Here is a 14,018-nt window from a genome sequence, read left to right on the forward strand (position 1 = left end):
TCCACGGTGCACATTGAACTGTGTTTCCTCGGATGAGTTCTCTACAGTGGAGTTTTGAAAAGTGCTGTGAGGTGCATTAGTGGACTTTGCAGGGAGGAGCACTGGGCTCTCAACAAGGTCTGGCTTTTCAGTGACAAAGATAATGCTCTCAGACAAGGTAGTTAGGAAGCTCAGAGGGAATGAGGGTTGAGATTCCTTGAGAACATGACAGATTTACTATTATTCATAAAGCAATCCAGCTGGTCAATGGTAAATGTGAGGACTTTTCCATCCTCACAGTGAAATTATGGACCTGAGTTGCTTTGCTGGTGGCACTTCCTACCCCCTTGCCTCCCAAATGCAGTCACTGGAGTCCCAGGACCATGCCTTCCTCCCTGTCTCTCCACAGAGAGGGTCTGAGATGTAGTCTCAACATATGGTGGCTGAATAGTGACTCACGAGGGCAAGAAATTCAGACATGTATTTTCTGCATTTCCCCCCTGAGCTTCTCTATGCTGGTTCACCTTTCTAATTGGCAAACATTTTCTGCATTAAGAGGAAAAAAAAAAAGCTCACCAAGTAAAACACTGAATGCTCAAATATATATTTGGGTTGGTTGTTTAACAGAAGATGTATATGCCAACATCTAGTCTCGTAAAACCTAAAGGTTAAGATCTTTGAACTAAGATTTTTTTTCTTTTGCAGTAGTTTTCAAAGTAGTAAATATAGCTGTTGCCTTAGTCTGTTGCTATAAAGGAATACACAGGGAGGGTGATTTATTTTTTAAAAAAAGATGTTTCTTTGAGTTACAGTTCAGCAGGATGTACAAGAAGCATGGCATCAGCGTCTGCTTCTGCTGAGGGCTTCAGGAAGCTTCCACTCATGATGGAAGGTGAAGGAGGAGCAGGTGTCACGGGGGAGAGAAGAAGGAAGAGAGAGGGGAGGGAAGTGCCAGGTTTTATCCTACAACCAGCCCTTGCAAAAATGAATAGAGCAAGAACTCACTCTTTCCTACGGGAAGGACGCCAAGCCATTCACGAGGGATTCACCATCATCAACACAACCCCTCCCATCAGGCCCCACCTCCAACACTGGGGATCACATTTTTCAACATGAGATTTGGAGGGGATAAATATTCAAACCGTATCACCTGTTATAATTAAAGTGACTTCAACTTGTTAATATTTGATCCATAGTCAGTTTTTAAGATGGTGTTAAATAATTTACATAGTAACTGCTAAGGAGCACAGAAACACAATCAAAATGTGCAGCTTTAACATTAACATATAACATAAGGATCAGCTTCATTATCAAGGGTCAGTCACTCACCCTGAAATAGCACACTGGGGAGGAGGATCTCCATGTCCTGAATAATGTCCTTGGAGTGAAACTTGTGGCTTTGGAGCACTGGGATCAGTCCTCTTGATGTGTTTATTGCCAGCACCTGTGGCCAAATTCAGATTTGCAAAGGAAGAGACATAGCTGAGATTCCCAGCTGTGGTCATCACCTCCACAAAAGATGGGGTTGCAGAATTACAGAATGATGAAGCTGTTCACAGAATCTAGAAGCCACAGGGTCAACCTTCTCCCCTCTGGCAAAACTGCACTTAAATGAGACTAGGAGGAAAGTTGTCTGTTCATTCTTAAGGAGCCTTCAGGGAATAAAATTCCTCAAACTCCCTTGGTAACCAGTCACTCTTAAAATTCTTCTCTGTCATGAGTTTCTTTGGATCTCACGTGTTAAAATAACGATTCATGGGATCACGGGATCCTCTCATAGAAATGTTAAAAGGAACCTTAAGGGTCAACTAGTCTTGCCTCAAACTTGATAGATTAGAGACTCAGGTCCAAAGAGGTTGAAAAATGTGCTGAAATCACACAGCTAATGAGGGGCGGAGCAGAAGGTCTCCCAGGTGCTTCTTTTTTTTTTTTTTTTTTTTTTCCTTAAAATTTAATGGAGTTTAATTGAGAAAAAAAGAAAAGAAATGATTTGCGAATTTGGCAACTTCCAGAATCACAGGAGATTCGGAGTGACTTCAGAGGTGCCTCATGGTCAAAACAAATTTATAGACACAAAAAGGGATGTGACATACAATAATTGGAAGTGAGGTACAGAAACAGTGGGATTGATTATAGCTCAGCATTTGCCTTATTTGAACACAGTCTGAATACTCAGCAGTCTATGAGTGGTTTGATGTATGGCCGCTGGGATTGGCCAACACTCAGCTATTGTTACAAGTGCGTACTACTAGGTTAGGTTTTCAATCGTGTCGGCAGGGACACAACAAAAAAAGAGAATTTCAGGCCAATATCCCTGATGAACATCGATGTGAAAATCCTCAGTAAAATACTGGCAAACCGAATCCAGCAGCACATCAAAAACCTTATCCACAATAATCAAGTCGGCTTCATCCCTGGGATGCAACGTGGGTTCAACATACACAGATCAATAAATGTAATCCATCACATAAACAGAACCAATGACCAAAACCATGTGATTATCTCAGTAGATGCAGAGAAGGCCTTTAATAAAATTCAACACCCCTTCGTGCTAAAAACTCTCAATAAACTAGGTATTGATGGAGCGTATCTCAAAATAATAAGAGCTACTTATGACAAACCCACAGCCAATATCATACTGAATGGGCAAAGGTTTGAAGCGTTCCCTTCGAAAACCAGCACAATACAAGGATGACCTCTCTCACCACTCCCATTCAACATAGTGTTGGAAGTTCTGGCCAGGGCAATTAGGCAAGAGAAAGAAATAAAGGTATTCAAATAGGAAGAGAGGAAGTCAAATTATCTCTTTTTGCAGATGACATGATTGTATATTTAGAAAATCTCATCATCTCAGCCCAAAATCTCCTTAAGCTGAGAAGCAAATTCAGCAAAGTCTCAGGATACAAAATCAATGTGTGAAAATCACAAGCATTCCTATACATCAATAACAGACAAACAGAGAGCCATCATGAATGAACTCCCATTCGCAATTACTACAAAGAGAATAAAATATCTAGGAATACAACTTACAAGGGATGTGAAGGACCTCTTCAAGGAGAACTACAAACCACTGCTCAAGGAAATAAAAGAGGACACTAACAAATGGAAACACATTCCATACTCATGGACAGGAAGAATCAATGTCATAGAAATGGCTGTACTGCCCAAAGTAATTCGTAGATTCAATGCTATCGCCATCAAGCTACAATTGACTTTCTTCACATAATTAGCAAAAGCTACTTTAAATTTCATATGGAACCAAAAAAGACCCGTAGAGCCAAGACAATCCTAATCAAAAAGAACAAAGCTGGGGGCATCAAGCTACCTGACTTCAAACTATACTACAAGGCTACAGTAACCAAAACAGCATGGTACTGGTACCAAAACAGATATAGAGACCAATGGAACAGAACAGAGGCCTCAGAAATAATGCCACACATCTACAACCATCTGATCTTTGACAAACCTGACTAAAACAAGCAATGGGAAAGGATTCCCTATTTAATAAGTGGTGTTGGGAAAGCGGGCTAGCCATATGCAGAAAACCAGGTGCTACTTTCTACTCATTCTTCTCCATCCCCTTCGGAGCTCCCTGATCTGCTCCTCTATGTGTTTATTTTAAGCAATACCGACAAAGAAATGGAGTATCAGAAGCACAGTTCTCCCCTGCCCTATGTGGGGCCTTGAAAATACTCTGACTTGGCCATGTGCTCTGGTTCTCCTGAGCACAGAACCAGGTTCATTCCCTCCTGCTATACATCAATGTGGATTTCATACACATCTGTGTAAGGCTCCCTGAGTGGCAGTAACCCTCTTACCATCATCTAGGTGAACTGACTCAGATGTCAGTGGGTTCCCTACCCCTTGGCTTTAGGACTGACTCATGTTCAGGGCAGGGAGAGCCAAAAACTGAAGTGAATCTCTGACTTCACCTCCTCTTCTTCTCTACCTCCTCTTCCTCCTCCTCCTCTTCCTCCTTCCTCTTCCTCCTCCTTCTCTTCCTCTTCCTCTTACCCCTGTGCCACCGCCATCCTGATTCTTCCCTGCAGCCCTTCAGAGCCAAGCATCTCAGGAACACAGGCACCTCCCTGAAGGCTGCTGGTGTCTAGGTACCATGGCTGAACAGCATCCTTGCTCTCACCACCCTGGCCTGGGGTGAAACATGAGATCATCACTGTGTGTGAATTGGGATGGAGGACATGGTTTCCATGATGCTCTTGCCTGAACCTGTGAATCAAAGCACAGAGGACAGACGGCAATGCAGCTGCATGGCAAACATTTCAACGGATCATTAAAATATGGCATCCTTTTACGTGCATCTTTAATAAGAAGAGGCTTCCTGTCATCACCACTATGATAGTCATTTCTAAGCAAGCTCACAAAGGGTTTTGAAAGATATTTCATTGATATTTCAAGTAACCCTTTTTAAAAACCCTTTAAAAGCCAAAATTAATTCATAACTAAAAATTAATCCATACTTAAGGAGCTTACTCGTGAGAAGACAACAGTGTTTTATTCTGAAGAAAGATATATGTAAGGTTTGACAGCCCTGTCCAAGGGTTCCCAGCATACTGTGTTCTGTGGGGTGAGAGCATCACACATGGGCCTTGACCTGGTCCAATATTTTAAATTAACTGAGCTATTCATCCTGGCCCACATACATCCCTACTGAGCACTCACGATGCTCAAAGGATTGTGTGGGGCTTGATTAGAGCAAGCTGCCTTCAGCCAGGATTTCACAACCAGCAGGGATAAAGCCAGATGCTCACTGTACCTTTGGGTGCAAGCTTTCTGCTCTGAGGCATGCCTGCCACCTCTGCCAGGCCCATTTCAACCTTATGTCCAGGTGGATGTCCAGGTGGATACATATGAGTGAATGGTGCTGTGAAAATGCTGGCCTGTTAGCAGGCACCTGCCACCAGGAAGGTGTGGGGATGCCCAACTTGTAGCTGCCAGGATGCAGGGACCACAGCACTGGGAGCTGGCCACTTGGGAGAAGCAGGCTTGGAGATCCGGATGGCTTGCAACCTCCAACTCCTTCTGACCAAAATCTAAACCCCCTTTGTGAGAATGACTTTGCCTTGGGGAGGCAGTGATGGTCAAAATTGTCACTGAGAAGCGGCAAGGTGTGGCTGAGCATTTTCAGAGTAAAAAGTCCTGATTTAGCCTTAAAAAATCCCAAGTTCTGGATTAGCATGAATATTTTACAACAAATTTCTCTTCTTACCATTCCTGGCTGCTGAGACTACAGAGATGGAGCCCTGAGCTCTGGATGCAAATTCATTTCGTCAACTAATTGGCTGTCTAAGTCACTGTAGATAATCAGAACTGGAAATGAAGACAAAAATAAGGTGCCAACATCGCAAGCAATTAGTTCATCCTTTTTTCTCTCTCTCTCTTTTGAAAAAAGGACATGTGCACATGATACAGAGTTAAATATTAACACCAGAAGCAAATATAATGAGAGGTTAGGATCTCCATTTAATACAAGTGCTTCTCCCAAAGCTAGGTACCCACAGTTGGGGCTGACCCAGTCTTTTCCATTCCTTGATGGGAACTCAATCTGCCTTGATCTTGGTCTGCCTTAGTGGAGTAGAGTTGCTTTCCAACTATGCTACGTGGCTGTCAGGGCCAGTGCCATGGAAATGTGACCCGTGCAGACACACAAGGCTCTGCACGTAGGAGACCTCACACTTGGTTCAAAGTTATGCATCACCATCTTGAAATCCTTAATACATTTCAGAAACCCATCCTAAAAAGTGTTTCCATTTTGCCATAAGCTTTGCAATCTACGTAGCTGGTCCCAGTGACTCGGGTCTTTGTGCAGGGGTGTCCTCTAGAATCCAGTATTTCTGTACTGGGGAGCATCTGGGCTAAACCTGCCATGCAGAGCTAGGTGTCCATTGACACATGACAAAGTGAAACAGAGCCTGGGACTTGACATGAGGTGCCCAGGTGTCCAAGGTGGTCCAGGTGACAACCTGGACAAGCAGCCCTAGGGAACATGACATGAGAATGACATAGTTCATGGAGTAAACAGGAGAAAGACCTTGATATGGTTTGGATCTGTGTCCCTGCCCAAATCTCATGTCAAATTGTAATCCCCAATGTTGGAGGTGGGACCTGGTGGGAGGGGATTGGATCATGGAGGCAGATTTCTCCCTTGGTGCTGTTCTCATGATAGTGAGTGAGTTCATGTAAGAGCTGGTCTTTTACAAATGTGTGGCAATTTCCCTGCCCCCCTCTCCTCCTTCCACTCCAGCCTTGTGAGATGTTCCTGTTTACCCTTCACCTTCCACCATGATTGTTAGTTTCCTGAGGCCTCCCAAGAAGCAGAAACAGAAGCTGCTATGCTTTCTGTACAGCCCGCAGAGCTGTAAGCCAACATAACCTCTTTTCTTTATGAATTACCCTGTCTCAGGTATTTACAGCAGTGCAAGAAGCAACTAACACAGATCTGAAATTAGACCACCGGTGTTTTCTTAAGAAGAGAAGCACAGGAGACAGTGGGAGCCACGTTGCCACCTGGGCATCACAGGCTTTGCTTCTGGGGTCTGCCAGTGACTCACCAGAGGTGGTGGGAGGGTCACCTGCATGCCCAGAGTTGGTTGTGGCTTCAGTTATAATGTGATGTCCCATGAAGAACTCTTCTTTTTTGGGATAGTTTTTATCTCCAGGTCTCTGGAGAGCTCTGAGCATACTGCAGGGAAATGTAGGCTAATGCTGAATCCTTCACACCTGTGGGAATTGTGGGAATGGAGTGTAAACCCCACCTTGAGTTCTGCCTGGGGAGGCTGGGGATGAGATGTGCGTTTGGAGTGGGGGACAGTTCTCTTCTAGACTCCACTCCATAGACTGAGATCTATATAGTGACTTATAAAGGACAGCAGAAGAGAATCAGGCCAAATGTCTCAACTCTGAATAAACAGAGTGCAGCCCAATGCTGTACAGGCTGAGTGTCCCTTATCTGAAATACCTGAGACCAGAGTGTTTCTGATTTTGAACTGTTTTGGATTTTGGAATATTTGCATATACACAATGCGGTATCTTGGGGATGGGACTCGAGTCTAAACACGAAATTCACTTATGTTTTATATGCACCTTACACACATACCCTGAAGGTAAATTTATGGCAGATTTTAATCATTTTGTGCATTTGATTTCATTCTGACTGTGACCTGTCACGAGGCCAGGTGTGAAATTTTCCTCTTGTGGCATTATGTTGGTGCTCACAAAGTTTGGGATTTTGGACTTTGGATTTTCAGAGGAAGCATGCTCAACCTGTATTTCCTTCTGATTAGAAGCCTCTCATACTATTAGGATAAAGTCAGAGGCCATCATAGGAATGCTCCACCCTTGACTGATGTGGAGGTGTGGATCCCAGTTTCTACTCATTTTTCCTTTTGCCTTTTTCTCCTTTTTCTCCCATTTTCCTGGAGAATTTGACATCTCTCCTCTTCCCAACTTCTACTCGTTTTCCTTTTGCCCCTTTTCTCCTCCTCCTCTCCTCTCCTCTCCTCTCCTGGGGAGTCTGACCTCCCTCCCAGCTGCTCCTCTCCCAGTCTCCCCATTGAGCCCAGTTGATGCAGGAACCTCCAGGGGCTGGCTGCAGCCGATTCTCCGCTCAGCCCTAGAGTGGGTTCCCATGGGCACCATGTTGCTACACGAATCCAACAACTGCTATTTCCCATCACACGTAGAATAGAACCAAACCCCGCCACTCGACCCTGGGGACCCCTCAAGACCCAGCCTCTGCCTCCTCCCCACCTCACCCCACAGCGGCTTCCTTGCTTTGGCCACGTGAGCCCACTCTCTGTCCCGAGCTAGCTCCCATGTCAGTCCCCTCTGTCTTCTCCCTCAGCGAGCCCCGCGAGGCCCATTCCCTCCTTCCTGCTCTTGTGCTCAAACGTCGCCCCTTCCCGACCACCCTGTGTAAAACAGCCTCGCACACACATATATGTGTATCTGGCTCTATGTATCTATCACCACCATTTTCCAAAATTAATAATGCAGCGCATCGAAACCATTGAATTGTATGCTTTAAACAGGTCCATTGTAGGCACGGGATTTATGTCTCAGTAAAGCTGTTTAAAAAACAAAGCAAGAATTCTTATCCCCCTGAGGCTCGTGTCAGCTCCATGAGAATGTTTGCATGCTTGGTTCGTCCTTACGGAAAATAGAGAATAGGCGGGTTCCTGGAACCCCTGCGCTGTCTGGGTGGCACATCTCCATCCCCACCCCGCTCCAGCGCTCTGGCCCGGACTTACTGCAACTCTGTCCAGGCGGGGACTCCGCCGGCCAGTCCAGCCTCCCTGGGAGCTGGGTCGTGGGAGGAACCTGGCAGCAGGCACCAACCAACAGACTCTGCATGCTGAGACACAAGCAGCCCATGCCGGCAAGACTATTTTATAAACATGATTTCTTTTCAGCGTTAATCCAGTGGATTAGATACAGCTGTGTTCATTCTGCTGGTTCTTTCATTTCAAAGCTGCTCCAACGCACTTTCATCTTCAAAAGTCCAGTCTGTGGAGGTGGAAGCTGTTCATTTTCATTATTTGCTCCTTCATTGCAATTTGTTCTAGATTTGTTCACTTTCAAGATACCACTTGGGCATCTTCTGTATTTCAAGCGATGATGAAAGAGAAGCATGGATTACATAACGTGGTTTCCAGGCACGCGGAACTGGTGACTTCTTCTGACTTGCACCGTTTGTGTCTTTCCAAAGTTCTCCAGGGAGTTGGCGGAAATGTGCACAAAATGGAAGGGAAGGAGAAATGTGCTCCAAGGGCAGGACAATTGACTGCTGCTCACGGGCTAGGCAAGTCCAGCACGGTCCTTCAGGGAAAAAGCACCTTCTAAAGAGAGTGAGGGAGAATCATCTACAACTCAGCTCATCCTCCCCCGCTCCTCTAAAATGTTACTAAAACCAACAGAGCCACTTTGTACCAGTGTATTTGTACTTATTCTAAAACACTCATTCTGGGAACAAATAGCCATTTCTGGAAAACTTTCCTTTTTTTTTTTTTTTTTTTTTTTGAGATGGAGTCTTGCTTAGTCACCCAGGTTGGAGTACAGTGGCGCGATCTCAGCTCACTGCAACCTCCACCTCCCGGGTTCAAGCGATTCTCCTGCCTCGGCCTCCTGAGTAGCTGGGATTATAGGCGTCTGCCACCATGCCCAGCTAATTTTTGTATTATCAGTAGAGACAGGGTTTTACCATGTTGGCCAAGCTGGTCTCGAACTTCTGATCTCAGGTGATTCACCCGCCTTGGCCTCCCAAAATGCTGGGATTACAGGCGTGAGCCACAGTGCCTGGCTGAACTTTCCATTCTTGACACTTTAATATAATAAATCTCCAATACAACACTCATGAAGACACATTACGCATACCCGTGTGCAGGTGTGCAGACACACACACGCTACCTTCCCATTTCCTTTCCTTTTCCAAGATGGTCTCTGATTCCCAAACCGATCAATCATGATGAGACCACTGGAAGTGGCACTGCACCCAGCTGCATTTCTAATGCAACAAACTGTAAGATGGGTGGCATGAGCCCATGTGACAGATGGAGACACTGTCATACTCAAAGAGCATGAGGATTTTGCCCAAGGCCACCAGGCCATGGATAGGGAGCTTGGATCAGTGTACAGGCCCTATAGCTCACACTCTTTCCATGAAGCTAAAATGCTTTTCTAGTGGGCCAATGAGGGATGAGAACCACACAAGACAATGCACCTACATTCAAAGGGTGCCAGTAAGACACACAGGGTGTCAGTAAGACACAGACACTCAACATTGAGTCCCTCAACATAGAAATTAAAGTTCTGTTACTACATTCCTGTCTTTCATCTCATGTGCACAAAGCAAAGGCACCCTAGATCATTTGAAAATATTAGAAACACTCTGGCATTATGTCATTATCATTCTGCGCCATTGTTTCATCACGGGAACAGAACCACACACACAGACACCAGTCATCAGGAACAAAAGCATTGTTGTCTGGGCTCAGGCAATCATCCTTGACAACAGGATATGCTCTGTCTGATCATCACATAGGCTACTATACAATACAGCATGCATGTGTGTGCATGTGTGTGTGTGCATGTGTGGGTGTGTGCAGTGTTGCTACTAACTGTAACACTCATATGCCTGCTCCCACCATTCCTCTGCTGATGTTTGATTATTGAGGACCTCTGCCAAGAGATAAATCAGTTCTTAAAGGTGCAGCTCTTTTAATTAATACCTGTGGATACAACATTTAGCATGCCTTCTTTCATAAAGACATCCACAATGCACAAAATTTACCCTTCTTCATATCGAAATGTTAGTGAGGAGCTTGGCGAATGTGAATCCAGGTCTCTGAAGTGGTAGCTAAAAGCTCTGTGGCTGTGCATTTGGGTTCAGAGTTGAGCATCAGAGAGCAGACTGCACTCTGGACCTCAGCAGAGATCTGCAGGCAAGTTATGAAAACCTTGTCTGGGCAGCACACACATGGTCTAGAAGAGCACGGCTTTCAAGGGTAGCTCTGGGATCTGGACCTGGATGAGGTTCTCATCAGAGGTCAAAGTTAGAGCCATGGCTGGAGCAAGACAAGGAAAGCAAAGAAGGAAAGCTGAGATGTTTGATGCTTGGCTCTCTCTATAAGAAAAGCTTAACGTTGTGTTTAACTTTTTTTTCCAATTGTTCTCCCTCTCAGTGAATGCCCCAGCAGGCACCTGGGGGTCATCAGTGACCTTTCCTTTCTCCCTGGAACCATCTGTCTGCCTCTCATCTAGTTCTACCAATTTTCCCCCTTCCCAGTGTCTAACAAGTTCACCTCCACGCACCACCACTGCTGCAGCCCTCTCCAGCCTTCCATCAGATCTTGCCTGGACGACTGCAGTGTTTCACCATCTCCTCCACCTGCACTCCCTCATGCTTAACCCAAAGGAGTCTCCCCCTGCCATGGGAGGGATCTTTGGGAAATGCAGCTATCCTCCCAGGAGCTACCTGCAGGAATCACTGTACAGCATCCCACCTGCAGGCTAAAGACACATGCTTTAGACATGGCCTCTGGCCGTGCACAGTTTGGCCCATTGGCCTCCCTGGCTCCATCCTACTATTCTGTTGCACCCTCTCTGCCCCTACCCACTGCTCTCTCACCACAGGGCCTTTGCATAGTCTGCTCATCCTGCCCAGACCCCCTTTTCTCCCTCTTTCCTCAGGTGAATCTTGCTCACCTGCCAAATCTCAGGACAGCTATCAACTCCCAAAGAAAGTTCCCTTACTTCTCTAAATCAAACCCCTGCCTCATGCTTGCATGTGATGCCATGCCTATTCCACTGAGCAGGGAGTAATTGCTATTGTGCATTACTTATGGTTTAGCAATTACTGTTTGTCTCCCAAAGGACCGCTGGCTTCCCCAGGCAAAGGCCATAATTGCAACTGTTATCATCCTATCCCCAGCACTTAGCAAGTGACTAGGACATGGTGAGCCCTGGTGGATGCTTGGTGACTGAAGGAAGGAATCAATGCTGTGTTTTGATTGCCTTGGCTCTAGAACAATGATGACCAGTTTGTGGTGCCAGGCCCTTTGATGGTCAAGCCACCGGTCATCATTCAGAAGTTTGACTCTGCCTGGTACCAAACAGCCACACACGAGTTAGGCCGACAGCTGTCAGCCTCTCTGAAAGGTTTACATTTGCAGCCAAGATACATATCAATCATAAGACTCTGCCTGATAAAAAGAATTTTTTTTTTTTAGAAAAACCTTTTTCCCCAGCCTCTACCCACCCTGTGGGATGACCACTCATATCAGGTAGACGGCAGAGCAGTCAAATGTACTGCTGTCCAAAGCATGGGGATATAGAACCAATATTTCCATAAGAACTGGCATGTATTGGCCAGGCACGGTGGCTCACACCTGTAATCCCAGCACTTTGGGAGGCCGAGGTGGGCGAATCATGAGGTCAGAAGTTCGAGACCAGCCTGACCAACATAGTGAAACCCTGTTTCTACTAAAAATACAAAAATTAGCTGGGCATGGAGGCATATGCCTGTAATCCCAGCTACTCAGGAAGCTGAGGCAGGAGAATCACTTGAACTCAGGAGGCAGAGGTTGCAGTGAGCCAAGATTGCACCATTGCACTCCAGCCTGGGCGACAGAGTGAGACTCCATCTCAAAAAAAAGAAAAAGAAAAAAAAAAGAACTGGCATGTATTTATTGAAATGTGTATTAAAAACATGTACAACTGGCATACCCATCCTGGGACTTTACAGATACTACTGCTTAGAATAAAGCTAAATAAGAAAGAAAAGAAATACATAAAATTCATTTACAAAGTCTGTATATAGAAAAAATAAGCTAAATCAGAGGTTGGCAAACTGTGGCTCAGGCCGAAGCTGACTGAAGCCTGTTTCTGTATTGCCCATAGCTAAGAATACTTTTTCTTTTTAAAAGAGTAAAAATTAAAGAGATAAATAGATTACAGAGACCATGTGGGACACGATGTCAAATACTTACAATACGGCCCTTTTCAGAAAGAGGTACCTGACCCTGAACTAAAGACTCACAGTAGGCAGACGTGGGCAGATGTGACCAGGATGGTGGAGGTGGTGTGTGGGTGGACATTTGGGAAGCACGGTGCTCAAGAAAGTTAGATCAGAAGTCAAGTACGTCTGAATCTAAATCTCTACTACTTTCCAGCTCTGTGACCTTGGATGAATTGTTCAACCTTCCTGAGACTTAGCTTTCCAGTCTGTAAAATGGGAAGAATAATGTCTGCTTCATAAGTGTGAAAATAAATACAATTTAAAAGCTGTTGAAACCCCTCAAACACTTTAAGCCTCGAGAGAGACGCGACTGTGATCTGAGTCACAGACGGTTATCACGTCTGTTTTTCAGATCATAGATTCCCTTGCTTTTTTATTTTTCTTGTTCTGTACAATGACCAGAGAGAGCTGAATGACTTCAGGGGTGAAAACCTCCTGCCTTCTTAATTAATGAGCCCTGTGATAGATTAACTTCCCCTTTTGTTGCCCTGCTTTGCTTAGACCAGATAACGGAAAGCCCATGACTAGTACTTCCTCTGTCAAAAATGTTAAATGTACCGTTCCCAAAAAGAAACACTGCCTAACCAATCAAATTGCTGCAACTGTTAATATACACCAAAGTTGTATGAAAAATGTAATCCTGCTCAAAAAAAAACCAAAAAAACAAAAAAAAACCAAAAAAACCTCCATCTCTGCCTGTTTAAGTGAAACCTTAAGTTTCCCACTTGGAAACATTGACTCCATTTCTTGAAATCGGTGTTTCCCGATGGGCCATCCTCACACTTGGTGTTTGAAGAAAGTCTCTTTATTCATTCCCTCATTTATTGTGCTTAATGCGCCAGTTGGGTCCTCCAAGGGGCAGATGCTGAGATGGAGTGAGGACTCCAGAGGATTGCTGGATTGCTGGGAATTGGCCTCGGTGAGCGATGAGGGAGAGGTGGATTGGACAGGGAGCGCCTGCAGATGCAGTGCAGCTCTGACAAGGTCTCGGCCAACCACACAGGGAGGAGTTCCTGCACTGGGTAGAAACTGCCAGGCTCCAGTGCCCAGCTGTGCTCAGTCAGTGTCTGGGGGCAGCCTGGAAGGAGTGGGGAGGGGGCTGGAGCAGCTACTGGCTGGAGCCCACTGCACCCTTGCAGCTGAATGGCAAGTTTTCTCTTGCAGGGAGATGTCTGCTGTGCTTTCTCACGGACGCTGCAGCCCATCCCTTGCTCCCTGGCCCTCTGCTTCTCCATACATGTGCTGGACCTGCACCTGCAGGGCTCCAGTGGGCTTCTCTTTGTGAGCAGAAGGAGGGTGCCAGTGGTACTCCTTTTCACCCTCCTCCACTATCTGTTGTAAATTCACCTCACCCTGCACCATCCACTCGGCAGGTCTAGGGGGCTTACCTGGTGGTGCGACCCAGACCAGCATCCCAGGAGGAAGAGTTCGGGATCGCATCCCTTCTCAGGCTGGGGCTGCTGCGTGCCTCCATTTGTCATCACAATGGATCAAGAAAACACTAAGA

The sequence above is a fragment of the Papio anubis genome, chromosome 10, assembly GCF_008728515.1.
Source record: "Papio anubis isolate 15944 chromosome 10, Panubis1.0, whole genome shotgun sequence".
Lineage (NCBI taxonomy): Eukaryota > Metazoa > Chordata > Mammalia > Primates > Cercopithecidae > Papio > Papio anubis.